Here is a 17461-nt window from a genome sequence, read left to right as displayed (position 1 = left end):
TCCCACTCACCTGCCCCACACCCCCCCCACAGAGCCCCACCTTCAGGAATTTGTAAATGAGGTCGAGATTGGCCCAGCCGGAGTCACATGGCCACAGTCGACCAATCTGATGGCCAAACACGGGAGGATCTAGGATTGGCCCAACTGGAGACACGTGCCTGTCACTTAGCCAATCGCTGTGGCTCAAGTTGCAGGGTCCCGGAAGTAGATAGTCCCTGGGAGACCTGTAGGGGAAACCAGGAGGGACTTAGAGGGTCCCGTGAGGGTTCGCCGCGGTGTTTATCAAACTGGCTCCCAGATTGAAATGTAAAGGTCTTAAAACCATTTTGTGTATAACCTCAGCATGTGCTTTCTCTAATTCTGGGTCAACATATTCTATTCACTTAAGCACAGTAACTTCTCAAGCATTGCAGAGCAGGTGGCCTGGGAGGCGGGAGTCCCAGGAAGGATCAGCCCTAGCCTTGGGTTTTGCCAGGGGTCTTATTTTTTTTTTTTTAAGATTTTATTTATTTATTTGACAGACAGAGATCACAAGTAGGCAGAGAGGCAGGCAGAGAGAGAGGGGAAGCAGGCTCCCCGCTGAGCACAGAGCCCGATGCAGGGCTCCATCCCAGGACCCTGGGATCATGACCTGAGACTTAACCACTAGACCCACCCTGGCACCCTCCTTGATCCTTTTCTAACATTTTTTTTTTCTTTTCAGAATCAAGAGACCTCACATCCACCTAAATCAAAGCATGGAAGGAACATCCAAGTCCTGCTTTTTTTTTTTTTTTTTTTTAAGATTTTACTTATTTATTTGACAGACAGAGACCACAAGTAGGCAGAGAGACAGGCAGAGAGAGAGGAAGGGAAGCAGGCTCCCCGCTGAGCAGAGAGCCCGATGCGGGGCTCCATCCCAGGACCCTGGGACCGTGACCCGAGCTGAAGGCAGAGGCTTAACCCACTGAGTCACCCAGGCACCCCGGGAGTCTTAAATTTTGCAAGTGTGCGAGGCCCGTGAACTTTGTTGCGCCATCTGAACTTTGATTGGGGTGTGTCACAGTTGAAGGAAGTCTCTTGGAGACACTGGATAGACTATTTGAAATGACGGTGGTGGTGAAACCCAGTACTGAGCTTTGAGCGGTTTGTGGCAGGACAATATTTCTGAAAGGTGAACTACTATTTCCATCCCATCTGGAGATTCTCCCCCTCCCACCCCCACCCCTTTGGAAAAGCCAGGTTTTCTAATTTTTACTGCTTCAGAGGTAGAGAACATCAAGGCAGAAATGAAATGCATTTCTCTGTTTGCCTGGTTTTTGTCCCAACAGCAGCAACAACTAAGATCCTCAGGGATACAATCAGATATATAGACTAAGGTGGGCGGGGAAGTTACAGCTTTCCCCTCACTAGTCTTCCAGCCCCAACCTAAGAGAGAAGGGAGACGCAAGGAAGAGATGAAGGTGTAGACACCAGTAATCCAACGAGCGGCAGGGACCGTGTCACCCACCTGCAGGTAGGTTTGTGGAAGCTGAGAATAGAGACAGTCTGGACCTCTTTGCTGTGTGGAGCCCCAGGGAAATGTTGGAACTGCAGACAGTAAATGGCCTCGTGGAATACCTAGGCCTTCATTGGAGGCCCTGGTCAGCCTTACCAGCTCCCACACCCAGCTTGACCACAGAAGGTCCCCATGAAGCTGAGTGGAGCAAAAAAGAAACCAAGTGGTACCAAGTAAAACCCAAGGAACTTATCTAAGACCTGAGGCAGGGAAAAGGCTGACAGAGGAAGAACGCTGTGTGTCAGCTGAGATTAACGCTGTTGCCCCAACAAATAGAAATTAACTCAAGCTCATGGAGGAGTTATGGACTGTGTCTCCACAAATTCCATATGTGGAAGTCCTCACGCCCAGCGCTTTTAGAATGTGACTGTATTTGGAGACAGAGTCTTTGAAGAGGTAATTAAGTTTCAATGAGGTCATATGAGTGGACCTTAATTCAGTGTGAATGGTGTCTTCATAAGAAGAGGAAATGGAGAGGCACCTGGTTGGCTCAGTGGTTTAAGCCTCTGTCTTTGGTTCAGGTCATGATCTCAGGGTCTTGGGATCGAGCCCCACATTGGGCTCTCCACTCAGCGGAAGCCTGCTTCCCCCTTTCTCTCCGCCTGCCTCTCTGCCTACTTCTGATTTCTCTCTGTCAAATAAATAAAGTCTTAAAAAAATACTTTAAAAAAAAAAGAAGAGGAAATGGAGATACACACAGACACAGAGAGGAGACATGAGGGCACAAGGAGAAGAAAGCTATCTTCAAAAGCAAGGAGAGAGGCATCTGGAAGAAACTAATCCTGCTAACACCTTGATCTCGGACTTCCAGTCTCCCAAATTGTGAAAATATAAATGGCTGTTGTCCAGGCCACCCCATCTATGGAACTATGGTGGCCTTCCCAAACTATTACAGGAGGGAAAAATATAGCTGTATTTCATACCCATCTGGTTTTGAGGATGGAGCTTTGTACTTTCGGGCGGGGGCGGGGGGATGGAAGAGCAAGAAGACAATAATGAGAACAGTTATCATATCATCCACTGAACACTTAGTCTGAATTTGACCATGTGGAAGTCTTTACTTGTGTATTGATGTCCCATTGCTATGGAATAAATGATCACAAATGTAATCACTCATAACTCCCATTCATAGCTCATGGTTTCTATAGATGGGGAGTCTATGCATGGTGTAACTATGTTCCCTGCTTAGGGTCCCACAGGCTGAAATGGAGGTGTCATCTAGGCTGAGGTCTCCTCTGAGGCTTGGCTTTCTCTTCCAACTCATGTGATCATTGGCAGAATTCAGTTCCTGGCATCTGTATGACTGAGGTCCTTCTTCCCTTGCCTGCTGTCAGTTCAGAATCTATTTTCAGATCCTTGCCATGCAATCCCTCTTAGGCAGTCCACAGTGTGACCATTTGCTTTCTTCAAGGCCAACAGAAGAACATCAGCTGCCATGTCTTCTCTCCTATGTCTTCACCTGATCAGGTGTAGCCCACCTAGGATGGTCCCCTTTTGATTAACCGAAAGAGAAGTGATGAGGGGCCTCCATCACATTTGCAAAATCCATTTTGCCATAGCATGCAAGGTTGTCAGAGTGGGGGCATCCATCATATTCACCAGTATCATGCACTCCACAGGAGAAGCTCTGCTGGGAGTATACACTAGGATGGCGGTGGGAATCTTGGGGGCCGTCTTCAGTCTCTGCCTACCACGATATGTCCCATTTCATTAATTCTCAGAGTGATTCTATGAAGTAATCCTTTGTAAGCCAGCTTACTATTTATGGAAACAGAAGCATATGTTTAAACCTCAGGAAGACTCATAATTTGCAATCTTATTCCTATTTTTGGACATCTATTATGGGCCAACCACCACGCTAGACCAGGATGGAACCCTTGACCTCCTGAGGTCCCATAATCTACTGTGGCAGGCTGCTCCAAAAGTATGATAATTAATCTCAAGTAAGCAATCTCCCCATGTCATTTCTACTGGGCAAGAATATATGAAGCTGGTATCCACTGTTATTACCTTTCATTTTATATCAGAGTAAACTGAGGTTTAGAGACTTTTAAGCATGTCCTCAGGGTCACCCATGTGATTAGTGCTGAAGAGAGATTTACACTTAAAGCAGCTCACTTCTACGTCTCATAACCTCAATGAATATGGTATGCTGGATCTCAACACAGAAAAGCTCGTCTTACACTACGAAGTGATCAGCGGGGGTGCCTGGGTGGCTCAGTCATTAAGCTTCTGCCTTTGGCTCAGGTCGTGATCCCAGTCCCGCATTGGGCTCCCTGCTTAGCCAGATGCCTGCTTCTCCCTCTCTCACTCTCCCTGCTTGTGTTCCCTCTCGCTGTTTCTCTCTCTGTCAAATAAATAAATAGAATCTTAAAAAAAAAAATGAAGAAGAAGAAAGGATAAGAGGGAAGCTGGAATTAATGGGAAAATGGAGCTTTAAAGACAACTAGAAAGTAGAGAAGAAACATTTCCCTAGGATCAGTAACTCTCCAAGGCAAGACACGAGATGGGACTGGAGCTCAATGACTCAGTAGGACTCCTACAGGCCAGGATGACAGAGGGCAGCGAGCAGGAAGCTCAGAGCAGGGAGCATACAGGAAGGGAGCACAGGAGGATGGGGGGAGGGGTTGTCCCTTAAATCTGTGTATCTCATTTTAGCCACAGGTTGCTCTGATTCTCCCATCCCAGTCCAAAAGGCCAAGTTGAGACCTGCAAAGGCACATTGAGAGACACAGGTTGCAAAAGGAATGCCTCCAGCCTGAGCCAAATTCCTCCAGAGAGCAGTGCTCCTCGCCATTGTGGTGCCAGGGACACAAAAATGTCTGGAGACCCTTTTTAATTATGACAACTGGGAAGGTACAGCTGCTGTCATGTAGTGGGTAAAGATCACGCATGCTGCTGCCTCTTACAATGTAACACAGGACCACCACCCCCCAAAGAAAGACCCAGTTCCCAATGTCCATGGAACCAAGGATGACAATCCCTGCTTTCATGAACCCATTTGGATATTTCCCAGTTGGCTGGTTCTTTTGTGAATGCAAGTCATATTTGAAAACTTAGGTAGTTAGAGGCCAACCTTGGTCTGTTTGCCACAGGTCCACAGGGGTGTGTGATCTTAAAATCAAACCCAAAACATGGTTGCCAAATCATTCTGCAAATATCCACTGAGTGCCTGCTGCATGCCCGGTATCGTCCCAGCTGGAAAGGCAGGAAACAGATCGGGAGAGCAGGGAGCACACACAGCTCAGTGTGAGGACAGAGAGGTCTGGCTCTGGAGTAGCAAACATCCATCCACCAGCTTGCCGCCGGCAGCGCGGTTCACTCAGGCTGAGTCACGCGAGCCTTGTGGGGAGACGGCTGGAAATTAATCCGCCTTTGTGGGGCCTAATCTCTGCGGGCTCAGCTCCCATCTGGGCCCCACCCCGAGCACAGGAAGCCCTGATCGGCTGTGCTCTGCTGTGCTCCCGGGGTGGGGGCAGGTGTGCGGGGGACGAGGCCCACAGTGCAGCTCCTTGCAGATCCTGATCCTGACCAAACACGAATAAGAAGCAGTCGCAGTTCCCTGGGGTGAGCCCCAGGGAGCTGGGGCCTGGCTAAGCTCTGGACCATGCCAGCCTGTGTGGGCAGGTCTGACCTGAGAGCTGACAGAGCTCTCGCCCTTGGGGAGCCAGCCTGAGACAACAATCATTCCAGCCTCCTGTTCCCCCGCATACTCAGCCACGTTCCCACAGTCTAAGGAGGCCCCAGGCTGACGGGGAGAGGTGCACGGGCCCAGCCCTCCTCTCTCCCAGGGCTGCCTCTCGATGACCTGGGGCCTCAGGGTGCAGGGTTGGACAGCAACAAGTCACACAGTCCCCCGGGTCACTGAGCCTCTCCCCACGTGAGAGCGATTACAGAAGGCACAAACAAGCAGTTCACCAATTGCTTGACTCAGGACCAGTTTTTATGGAGCCCTCTTGTATGGTGGGACCCTGCCAGGTCCTAGAATATGAGGATGAAAAAATAGACATTTCTTGCTCTTGTGGAGCTTTTACTCTGAGGGCCACAAGCCCCCAGGACAAGCCCTTATTCCCGTGAAAGTATCAGGCACTGGCCAGGCAGTCAGAGAGACTTCAAGGACAAGGTAGCCTGTCAACAGAGTGTAGAAGGGTGGTTAAATCATTCATACCTAGGAGGAAATGGATTGTCCCTAATGCTGGGTTTGCCATAGCATCGTGGTCTTGAGACCTGGATGGCTGGAAGCCAGTCTAAGGGCTGTCCCACCTCTCTGGCCCTCAGTAGCCCCATCTGTGAAATGGAGACAAAAGCCCCTAGGACCACTGGGACCATCTCGCCACCCGCCTTCACATCTGCAGCCCTGGGCTCATTCTGTGAATCTTCATTTTCCAGGGCAACAGCCATGTCCCCTTCACAACCTGAAATACCAAAAGCACAGACACAGAGGAGGGGACACTGACTGTCTGCACTGAGGAAGGTGACAGCGAGGAGATCTGGGGGCCCTTCATGGAGCACTCTGCCTGGCCAGTGAGGACACACCCATCTCCAGGCTCCCAGGACGCGGGACCTGCTACTGGACGTGGGCCAGTGACAGCAAGTGTGCCTGAGGCGCAGACAAGGCCATGGTGCCTTCTGGGTCAATTACAGCCTTGGGACCCTCACACAGGGACGCTGACTGCTGAGCAGGGTCTGGGCTTGCTGGCTGGCCTGGCTCAGCGCTCAGCTCTCCACCCACGCCTGCCTCGCCCTCCAGCCTTGCCAAAGGGACGAGCCTCCCTGCAAGTTTTCCCAGGGCCATGAAGGCCCAAGGAGAACAAAGAACAGAGGCCTGTGATCAGGTGAAACATTTCTGCTTCGATCCACATCAGCGATCCCTCTGAAATAGCCGTGGACGAATAGGTCTCCCTGCCCTTGGGAACACAAAGATCCCAAGGAATCCATCCAACTAACCCCCATATCTGAGCCTAAACGGCTCACACACGCGGACTCAGAAATAATATTCATCTCAACATATTTTGGCTTTGTATTTAAAGTGGATGAGGCCCAGGCCTTGGGGGTGGGGGCGGGGCGGGGGGAGCTGGTCACCCAACTGCGGTCAATGGGCCCAGCCCACTGCTTATTTCTATAAATAAAGTTTTATTGAAACAGCCCCTCACATTTGCTTCCATATTCTCCAGGGGGTGCTCTCCAGCTACAGTGGCAAAGTAGAATTTTTGCGTAAGGGTTTTACGGCCTGCAAAGCCCCAAATATTTACTCTCTGCCCCTTTACAGAGACAGTTGTCAGTCTCTCAGATTTAATTCTTTTTCCACTTATTCATGAATTTATTCATCCAATGAACTGTTTCTGGTCTTTTCTCCACCAGACTCTGAGGGATTTGAGAACAGGGGCTATCTTTGTAGCCTCAGTGCCAGACGCAGTGCCAGATACCTGGCAATGTCCTTTAGGAGATGCTTGTGGAATGAATGAATGCAAGCCGTCCATACCTAAGTGAATAAATTCTTGGTCTCCGCCATCAGGGAACCTATTATCTGGTAGGAGAGAACTGCCCAGAAGCAAATTGTTAAAATAAAATCAGGCGAGGGTCACAATAGATGGGGACAAACTTTCTGGAGGTCAGGCTCCTGACTGACAGAAGGGGCTCCAGCTGGAGGAAGCCAATGACACGTGGAAGCTGACGCAGGTGGTCTTGAAGGATATTAAGAGCCGGAGTTCCTAACTCTAAAATCCACGGATCCCCGAACCAGAAATCGAAGCGATCAAAGCCAAAAGGGACCTGAGCATTCCCGGAGTTATGAGAGGGGAAGTGAATTTAGCCTTCCACCAACTTTTACTGTTCACCTTCTAGGGCACTGACTGAGTACCAAGCACTGGGGTTACATCCCGGGCGGAGCACCCCTGCCCTGTCGCTGTAAAGCTGTGTGGCTTGGGGCAAGTCCTTTCTTCTTCGTGCCTCTCTTTCTCCACCAGGAGGACGATGGCCCCACTTCCTGGGTTCTCTACAAGGACTCAATTCACTAATGCCTACAGTACACTTGGCACATGTGAGTGTATACAGAAGAAGTCAACTTAAAATAAGATACGTATTTTCAACGTTCATGCCTGCAAAGTGACTCCCAGTTCCTGTGCCTGCCCCACTCCGAACGTCCTGCATGGCCAAGCCTGTGCCTTCCCAGAGGCCTCGTCCTCTTGGCCACGGAGGTATAAACAGGGTCACCTAAGGCACTGTGGTGCTTGGTTGATAAGCGTTCTGATGTTCCTGCCGATTGCCTGCCACCTGAAGCCAGAAGAGAAACCAGCAAGTATGACAGCATGAGACGACCTTATCTGATGGCACCTCCACGTTGCAGACCCCAGTGTCACCACCCCAACCCATCAGCTGGCCTTCCTGCTGGCAAGAGCACCTTTGTGTGTTATCTTCCTTTGTCTTTCTTTTCCTAAGGGAAGCATAGGGGACTGCCAGTTGCCTTCTGAGGGAATAAAATTACACCCGCAGCAGAAGCCGAGGCTGTCGCTCCAATTTTAATGAACAGACGCCCGCTTTAACAATTTCCGAAGCTCGCGGGTCGGCTCTCAACTCTCATCCCTCCCTTCCCTGTTCTCTCCATTTTCCCCTCACTCATTTCTACCCACAACCTCTCCCCTCCTCTCCTCCTTCATTCCTCCCCATCTCAGCACAAAAGTTGTGGGGGGGGGGGCACAAAAAATTACGAAGTGGCGTGTACCACAATTGCCATGAATTTCCAGTGCCATATATCTTGTCAAAAAAATCAGCATGCACGTTAAAAAAGAAGAAAGCAAAGCTCGAGATTCGGAAGAATGTGCAGCTCCCCCCGTATACACATTCATTTTTTTTTTCCATCTAAATCTCACTATATTTCTTTTTTTAACCTCTCCTGCGGGTCTTTATATATAGGACAAACACACACCTCACTTCCTCACTTCTGTCATTTAAAGTAGGAAGAAAGCAGCAAAGAAAAGTCTATTTTCAGCCAGCTCTCGTTAGAGCGCTTTTTTGCCGCTGTGATGAAAGATTTCGAAGAAAGTCAAGTCATGGATGAAGACGAGGGAACGGTGGTGACCAGCCATCTGTTCTGTCAATTAAGACCTCCATGCATCAACTTATTTGTTCTTACGTAACTAATATTTAGGGACTAAAGAGATGTATGCCCATGGTATCTACCATTAAGTACTTTTCTGTGTTTAAAAAATAAAAAGAGACCCACCCTGCTCTGTCCATGGTCTGGAGATAATCAAACTAGCATTGTGGAGGGGAGGGGGGCTTTGAACACAAAACAGGATTTAGGCTTCAAAGAACAAAGGTTCCTATCAGACGGCTTTTTCTTCTAATGGTCCTCATGCAGTAAAAATAAAGTCCAAACACTATAATTTTACTCACAGAAAAGTTACAAATACTGTAGGTATCTTTAGAAACAGCTGCAAAAGTGGTTTCACTTCTGACAAGATTGGTGTTAATTACCAGCAAGGACTTCAGTATAATACTATTTAAATCATTTTAAATTATCCCTCTCAAAAATTAATTTTTCATCAAAGATTACACACAAAAAAAATCATGATATCATCTCTGCAGCTGCGATTTAGTAATAATTTCATCTATTATTACCAATGTCAGTTGGATAAAAGAAAAAATGGCACCCCACCGTGCCGGTTCCAGCACAGGCCATATATAGAAATTTTTAACTATCACTTATAATCGCTTTGATGAGCTTAAACCTCCTCTCAATTAACACCCTAAATGACACCGAGACATCTTAATGGGGGATGTAAGTAAGAGAAAAGACTTTAATCAAAGAATAAAGAAAAAAGTGCCAGGAAAGAGGAGGACTCGCCGTACACCTCTTCATGTCCCACCCAAGTGGCGTCCTTTATCCTCTCCCGAGCCTTTTGTCATTCCAGGATCCAAAGCAAAACTACCAGGCAGCCATCGAAAGATGCACGGCAGGTTGTCGGACTCCCTCTGTAAAAATAAAGACTGTTTGAAGGCCCCCAGCCTAACAGCTGGATGAGGGGATGGGAACTTCAGAATGTGATCACTTGAACAAGTTCAATCATAAAGGATAGGCTAGAAAAGGAACACATTGTTCCCAGAAGATCATCTTCTGGGGCATCCCAGGGTAGCAGTTTGGGGGATCCAAGTCACACACGTGTAGGTACCCCAACCCACTCTCAGCAGGATCGGAGAAAAAGATGGGTCCCTCCAGACACATTTCAGTTATGCAAACTCACACAGCCGTGGGGATGTTACAGAAGGACATTTCTCAGGTCATTATTTTTTATCGTGAAGCTGCTGTGCCTGGCCTTTGGGAGAATCGAAAATAAAATGAAATAAAACAAAATCCAAATGAAAACTGACCAGCCTGCTTTACTCTTCTTAAATCATGTTTGCGGTATCCATGGTGATTTTTGTTTCCAATTAAGATGTCCTAATGAACATGTGTTAGTGCCCGCGCATACACCAAGGCAGTTAACAACCCTACAGGAGGCCTGATCTCTTGAGCCATGACTGCATATTGGGTCAAAAAAGCAACAGTTGGCAAAGTCTTAGAGATTGACATTTATAAAATTAGGTGGAAGACACTTGATTTTCAGATCGTACTTCTCTTCTGTTTCCACTGCTAAGCCACTTCAGCCCCCTGCAGACAGAAGGGATGTCTTCTGCTGCCTGCCTTCTACCGTGGTCAGGAAGAAAGAATGTATATGTGGTCAGGAAGAAAGAATGTATATAAACATAAGTTACATTTTCACCAAGGAAAAGGATAGTGTCCAATCACTGTGCACTGAGAGGCAACATCTGCACAATGTTGGGGCCAGCTGTGTTATAGAAGGTACATTGTACAACAAAATTTTCATGATTAACCTATTGTGGAAGGGATTATCATCCTGGATTTGAAGATGAGAAATCAAGGAGCAGAGGGAGACAGAACTTTCCTGCAGGTTACCCAGCCATAAAGTAGACAACTCCAGATTACAAACTGGGCTTCAGCAAGGTGGGAAAATCAGAGAACCAAGATCACTTTGCTTCTTCAGAACAAAAAATATTGGAGTGTTTTCACCTTTCTCTGGTTCACCAGACACTTTTCTTAACCCCCTTCCTCACTCCAGCCCAGTAAACATTGTTAATACTATGCTACATTATGTAGAATTTTAACTGTGTTTATTATGTGGTGGCTATCTTTTTACTTGGTTCTTTTTGGATATTCTTTTAAATAGGCACACTCACATGCTCACATAAAGCTGCACATATGTACACCCATGAACACACACAAGGTCAAGTGTACTAAGTTACATACTCACCCTTAGTATCCACTTTTCTCAAAGAATCCTCCTACTGAGGTCCTTCATCCAAAAATGTCTTCAAAAAGGGTATGTTTGGGTCGTAAGCCTTTTTTATTTGCCCAGGTATTAAGAGATAGCTCATCTGGGTATAAAATTTTAGATTTAAAGTTATTTGCATGCAACGTTTCAAAATTATTTTCTACTGCCTTCTTGATTCAGCGTAGTTATTGAGAAATAAGACGTAAATCTGAATGTAAATTCTGTATAAGTGATCCCTTCTTCTGGGGGTTTGTTATCTTTTTTTTTTAATAACTTTCCTTTTAGGTTCTTAAATATAATTATATTGTTTAAGTATGGTTAGTCTCTTACATAGAGACTATGTATTCCATTTGAGCTTTTAAAATGAACCTTTTTTTCTTTCTTTTATTCTGTCATTATTGTTTTTCAAATATTTCTTCTCTCTATTTTGTCTCTCTTTCTATGATTTCCTATAATGTTTACATTGACTTGTGTGCCCCAGTCTCCATTTACTTGAGCTTTTCCTGTATATACTTTATCTCTTCACACCTGCTTACTTCTTTATCAAAAAATTCTTCAATCTGATATAGCTTACTATTTTGTTCTTAAACTACATTCATTGTGCTTTTTATTCCACCTCTTAAGTTTATGTCTAATATTGTATATTCTATTTCCCGTATTTCCATTTGATTCTGCCTTATAACCGCTTATTTATGCTCCATGATTCTAGTATCCTTGAGTGTGAGGACTAGAGTTTCTTTTATTGTGGCTGTGCTCCTCATACACTCCTGGGATTAAGAACTCTGATATCAAAGTCTGGGCTTGGTCACACCATTTGCTTCACAACCCCAAAGCCATAGAGTAGCTTTCTGTCCATGTCTCCAGGTATGGCTCTTCTCAAAAGCGTTTTCTTCCTCCACCCATCCCTTGAGGATATGGAAGGAAGTAAAGATGGAAACACTCAGCAGCCAGGCTTTCAACTTTCACTGCTGATACCTTCACCCTAAACTTCTCATTAGGGGTGCTATTTCCTTGCTGGCTGCCTACATTAGTATGTTGATTTTCCTACTTTTTTTTTAAAAAAGATTTTATTTATTTATTTGACAGAGAGAAATCACAAGTAGACGGAGAGGCAGGCAGAGAGAGAGGAAGGGAAGCAGGCTCCCTGCTGAGCAGAGAGCCCGATGCGGGACTCGATCCCATGACCCTGAGATCATGACCTGAGCCGAAGGCAGCGGCTTAACCCACTGAGCCACCCAGGTGCCCCCCTACTTTTATGCCTCAAAAAGGTCATGGGGTTGACAGAGATTTCCCAAGGGTAATGTGAAGAAAAAGTAAAATATGCCTACTTTCCCTTTTATATCCATCCTGCTAAAAATGACACTCAGTCACCTCTGATCACCATAATTGGCATTGGTGTCCCCAGAGATCCCTTGCAAAATATATATTACTTGTTCAGATACATTCACATTGTTCTTGTTTTTGTGGCTTCTCTAGTGTCAGGTTCATGGGAAGAGACCAGTATCCATGTTACCCTTATTACCAGACCACCAGGAACAAAACCAAACCATAGGATTTTCAAAGGTAGCATGTGCAAAGAAAAACTAGCCATACAAATAGAACATGAACAAAACCACTGGGCACAAAACACATGAGGAATGGGATACAGCAGAGGAAGCTTCTTGATTTTATAGTTTTATTTTCTTCATTTGTTTAAATAAATCTGGAGATCAGTAGGATCCACTGACAAATTAAAGAATTAGGGACAAAAGAAGTATAGCAGAGCACATGTTCAAGAACTAAGAATGAGGTGAATGAGCAATTTTTAAAAAATAGAGTCAGTTTTTGATAAACAATACCTTGGGTTCATGTCACATAATGATAATAACTTCTACATTGAAGTTATTACATTATTGAATTGAATTGAATTATTGAATTATTACATTAGAATTGAATTATTGAGTTATTACATTAGAAATTGGAACTGTCTTATTCAGCATTAACATGGAGGAAATCAATGCTGAACTTATCTTGTTTTGACTCATTTTTATTTAATCTTCATTTTGAGTCTCCTGTCCCTGGGGTTAGGTCTTTATCCATGTCCACAGTTGCCTGCTCTATGAGTGGCTGCCACCTTGAGGGAGGGAAGGTAGAGTTGGTTGGAACATCACCTGAATAAACCCAGTCATTGTGTTCATTTCACCAAAGGCACTTGGGAACCCGGTGCTTCATCACCGACTACCACAACAAGCCTTTTCTTTGTCTTAGACCCTTTCATTCCAACAGCTAATACAGTGACACTTGGAGAAGAGAGCCCTTCTCATACCAACTCATTGCTGTGTGTTGAGTTCTATAGGAACTTCTACAGATTCTGTCTCATTCATCTTTAAAACACTCTGGGGAAAGGGCATTATTATATACGTTTTATGCATGGGAATAGTGAGGCCCAAAGAGTCAAGAAACTGGCTTAAGTTCACCCATAAATGAAGGGCAAAGACATACTACTAATTCAAGTCCAAACAGGTTCCTCCTACACCACACCTGAGAAGTGGGAGAAAAGGATTAGTTCCCATTCATGACTTCAAATCACATGTGTTAAATTTCTACTATATTCCAGGTTCTTTCCTAAGTCCTAAGTTTACTCTTAAGCCACAGACACAGATCCTATGCTCTCAGGAAAAACAGTTGAGGATAATGGCTATGAAACAAAGTGGCTGAAAAAATGTGTACTTTCCATAGCACGATATTTGTAGTTCAAAAAGAAGAAGAAAAATTATGGCATTTTGAGAGAGAAGGTCGGGAGTCTGATTTAGATTTTGGGGTCAAGGAAGCCAAGACAAGGAGAATGGATACTTGTTAGGCAGATGTCTGCCCTCAGCACCTTGGACAGCTGCGTACTCTCACCTTGCCTCTAGACCTACACCTCTACCTCTGTCTCTGTCTGTTGGCAGAACTTTCAACAGCTAATAGTCTATATTTACATGCTGCTTGTTCATTGTGAATGAAAATGACATCTAAACTGATATTGGAGCAATCCAAGGAATATTCTTTTTTCAGCATAGGCACCAATTTCTTATAAGTACAAAACAAAACACTAGACTGAGAATCAGAAGCCTTGGATCAAGGCCTGGCTCCATCTTTCTTTTCCGAGACCCCGTTTCCCCAACATTTCCTGCTAGCTGTGAAGAGGATGTGGATACTGGAACAAGGAAGACTGAGTTTCCAGGCCCAAGGCTGGTCCTTAACATCTGTAGGAATGTTTCTTAATCTCTCTCAGTTTCAGTCTTCATACTGTGTGACTATTACACCACATTGTTGCACGGGAACAGACCACATGAATCTACATACCAGTAACTGGCACAGGGTAGCATTTTAATGACTATTTGTCTCTTTCTTTCCAACAATGGACAAATCAACTCTGTAGGGATTTCATCGTGGTTGGCCTTGTAGAAATAAACCCCACTGTCCCTTACCTAATCATGCAATTCTCCTTGGGATCCAGACCTCTGTTCAAAACCAGAGCAAGAATGCTGTGCCAGGGGCCTCAAGGCCTGGAGCAGATCCAGCCCAAAGTTACCCACGTGGGCACAGATGTTCCAGAGGCCAGTCTGCCTCCAGCCTAGAAGGGGCTCATGAGAGCAGGCAGATGCACGCCAGGGCTGTGCTCCATGTAGCTAGAGCGCTCTTAACATTATCGGCACAATCGTCAGAGTCTAAAGTGGCCCACAGTGCACGTGCCCAGAACACCCCATTCAATTCTAAAATGAAGGGCTCTTAAAACTGTGAAGTACTGAATTTGGAAAAGATCAAGGATTTGGGCACACACAGTGCAGAACAATTTAATATTATGGGAGCTCTTCAACTTTTTTTTTCTATAAGCACTTCATTTTGGAAGTAACTCAAATAATGTTCTATTACTACATTGAACACATGGCTGACTTGAAAATACAATCACCCAACATTAAAAAATAAATCTCCCAAAGCCCCCAAACCAGGAAGAAGTATGAAGAAAAGGCAACTGTCAATTCCTTCATACACGTGGAATATTCTTCACTTTTCCACTCCATCTCTCCAAACACTGTGCATTTCTTACCCCAAGTTGCTGCCCCCCTGATGCCATTCGATTCAGATTTGCTGACATGCACTGAATGCCTTTTGTCAGGCAGCCAATGTCTCATTTGTTAGGTCCTTTAATCCTTATAACAACTGTGTAATGTAAGTGGTCTTTATCCCCACTGGGACCCCAGAGGGAACAGGAACTCAGAGAAGCTAAGTTGGCCACAGAACTTCCAAGAACTTCAGAGAACACAGGAGCTGCTTTCATATACATTCAAGAAAGGGAGAATGGGCTTGTGTCAGGTGAACCAGAGAAGAATAGGCTTTGCCCACAATGGAAGTCTTTAACCAACCAAGGTGACTGTATCTGGAGATAGAGCCTTTAAAGAGGTGATTGAGTTAAAATGAAGTTGCATAGGTGGGCCTTAATCCTATATGATACATGGAAAGATCCCAGGATCATGTACCCACAGATGGAAGACCATGAAGGGACATAGCTACCAGGCTGCCATCTGCAAGCCAAGGAGATGGGCCTCAGGAAACCAACCATGCCAACACCTCCATCTTGGACTTTCAGTCTTCCCAGTGAGGGAAACAAAGTCAATTGTTGAAGCCATTCAGCCTGGAATAATTTGTGATGGAGCCCCAAGAAATGAATGCAATGCCCTCCTCTTTCCTACAGAGCTCCTTCATTCATGGATGCCTGGTTGCCCATGAAGTATGACGGTACATTTCATTGACTTTGCCTGGCAAGGGGACATCATGGAGGAAGCCTCCACTCCAGCCTTCTCCAGGTTGGTACCCTGTTTGGGAAGGTTTTATTGAAATTTTCTCAGCATGACTTAATTGTTTACTGACATTGCAGAATGGGATTTCAGTGTCAGCTAGATAATGCACATCTTGGGGACAAATCTGGCCTGATGTACAGAGATGGCCAGCAGAGGGGCTGATCTGATTTGCAAGAATATTCTTATTCCCAGCATCCCATGCTCAAGCAGGACTTCCTCAGAAATATAAAAAATAGATCAAGAGATTTATTATTTTGGAGGCAGGGGAGAGAACGGAGGCTTACAAAACATTGAAGATTCCATTCATACATAGTTTAAAATATTTGTAAATATTTAACAGAAACATCAAGCAATAAACTCAAATTATTGCCAAGTGCAGGGAGAAAGTAGAGGTAATTTATCAACGAAGAGGGGAGAATGGATACTGTATTTTACCAGGACACACATATTCAGACATACTAATGGGGATTGTGTCAGTTAAGTGTTGACATGTACCGAATCATGGCCCAGTCTAAATGCCTTAGTCATGGCAGGGAGTTAAAAAAGAGAATATTTGAGAATAATGTGAATTAAAAAGGCAAGTTAGTTTAAATTTCTGTTTGGTAGGCCCCCAGGCCTACAAGTCCAATGGGAATACACTCTAGCTAGAGGCTTGATGAATGGCCTTAATGAAGTTGGACAGCCTGGAATACATGCATAAAATGATTTTAAATATTGATACGATGTCATTGTGTGTCTGAAGATATTGAAATGTTCATTCTCTGAGCAAGACCGGTTCCATCTAATTTATTAAAGGTGGAAATGATTATTTACATTTGAAAATGGAATGTGTGCCCAGATAGAAGCCAGGGCAATAAAATAATTATTGCATTCAGGGAAACAGATACAGTTCATCTTCTGGAAGGAGAAAAATCAAAATATGTCCTCACGCAAATGTCTTCGAATTTGGTGTGGCTGTGAAGAAGGTGATGGTGATTTCCTTTAGGTTATCATTTTAGGTTTGCATGGTATGGGATGCAAACAGATCTTCTCAGCACAATCAATGAGGTTTCATTTGCTTATCTGAGAGAAGAAGCATGATGGAAAGGTTTCCAGTGTGCAGTGGGGTCTGCCCCACTTTCCCCCGATGTGTCTATTAGGACTTTCTATGACACTGCCTGGTGTCTGCAACCTGCTATGTTGCTCGGTGATGGAAGGAAGAGGCATGGCGTGATAGTGGAAAGGTAACTTCTGTTGTGATATGAGAGTTTCTACGGAGAATGCCTCCGGGCAGCTGTCTGCCTCGTGTGTTCGACATTGGGGCTGTGTAGCAAGCTGGCGTAGAAGTGTATTAAAGCTAGCAGGCAGTGCAGAGTCAGCTGGAGGTTCCAAAGTGCTAAGTAGGCTGATGAGCCAACGGTGGACCCAGGTATAAAAATAAAATCACTGTAAGCCTGTTTCATTTCCTGCCTATGCATCATGGCTTAGAGAGCTAATTGCACCTTGGTACATGGAAGGCTTTCGCATGTGGAAAGCTACATGAGTGCTCCACCCTCTAAACCGATTTTGCTTGTTCATCTCCCATTGTTTTCACTATGGCTGTGCAGGTATGACAGGCAGGTCACACGGAAACACCCACACCCTACTTCATCACTGTCCCCAGCACCACTTCCAAATCCAGCCAGACAAACTGCACAGCATCCAAAAAAAAAAAAAAAAAATTGTAGGAAGATGTAGGGGGCCAGAGTCAGGACCAACCGCTGGGGTCATGGCAAACCACGCCTCCGTAC

This window comes from Mustela nigripes, chromosome 13 (assembly GCF_022355385.1).
Source record: "Mustela nigripes isolate SB6536 chromosome 13, MUSNIG.SB6536, whole genome shotgun sequence".
NCBI lineage: Eukaryota > Metazoa > Chordata > Mammalia > Carnivora > Mustelidae > Mustela > Mustela nigripes.
The sequence above is the reverse complement of the archived record's forward strand: the minus strand, read 5'-3'. Positions refer to the sequence as shown.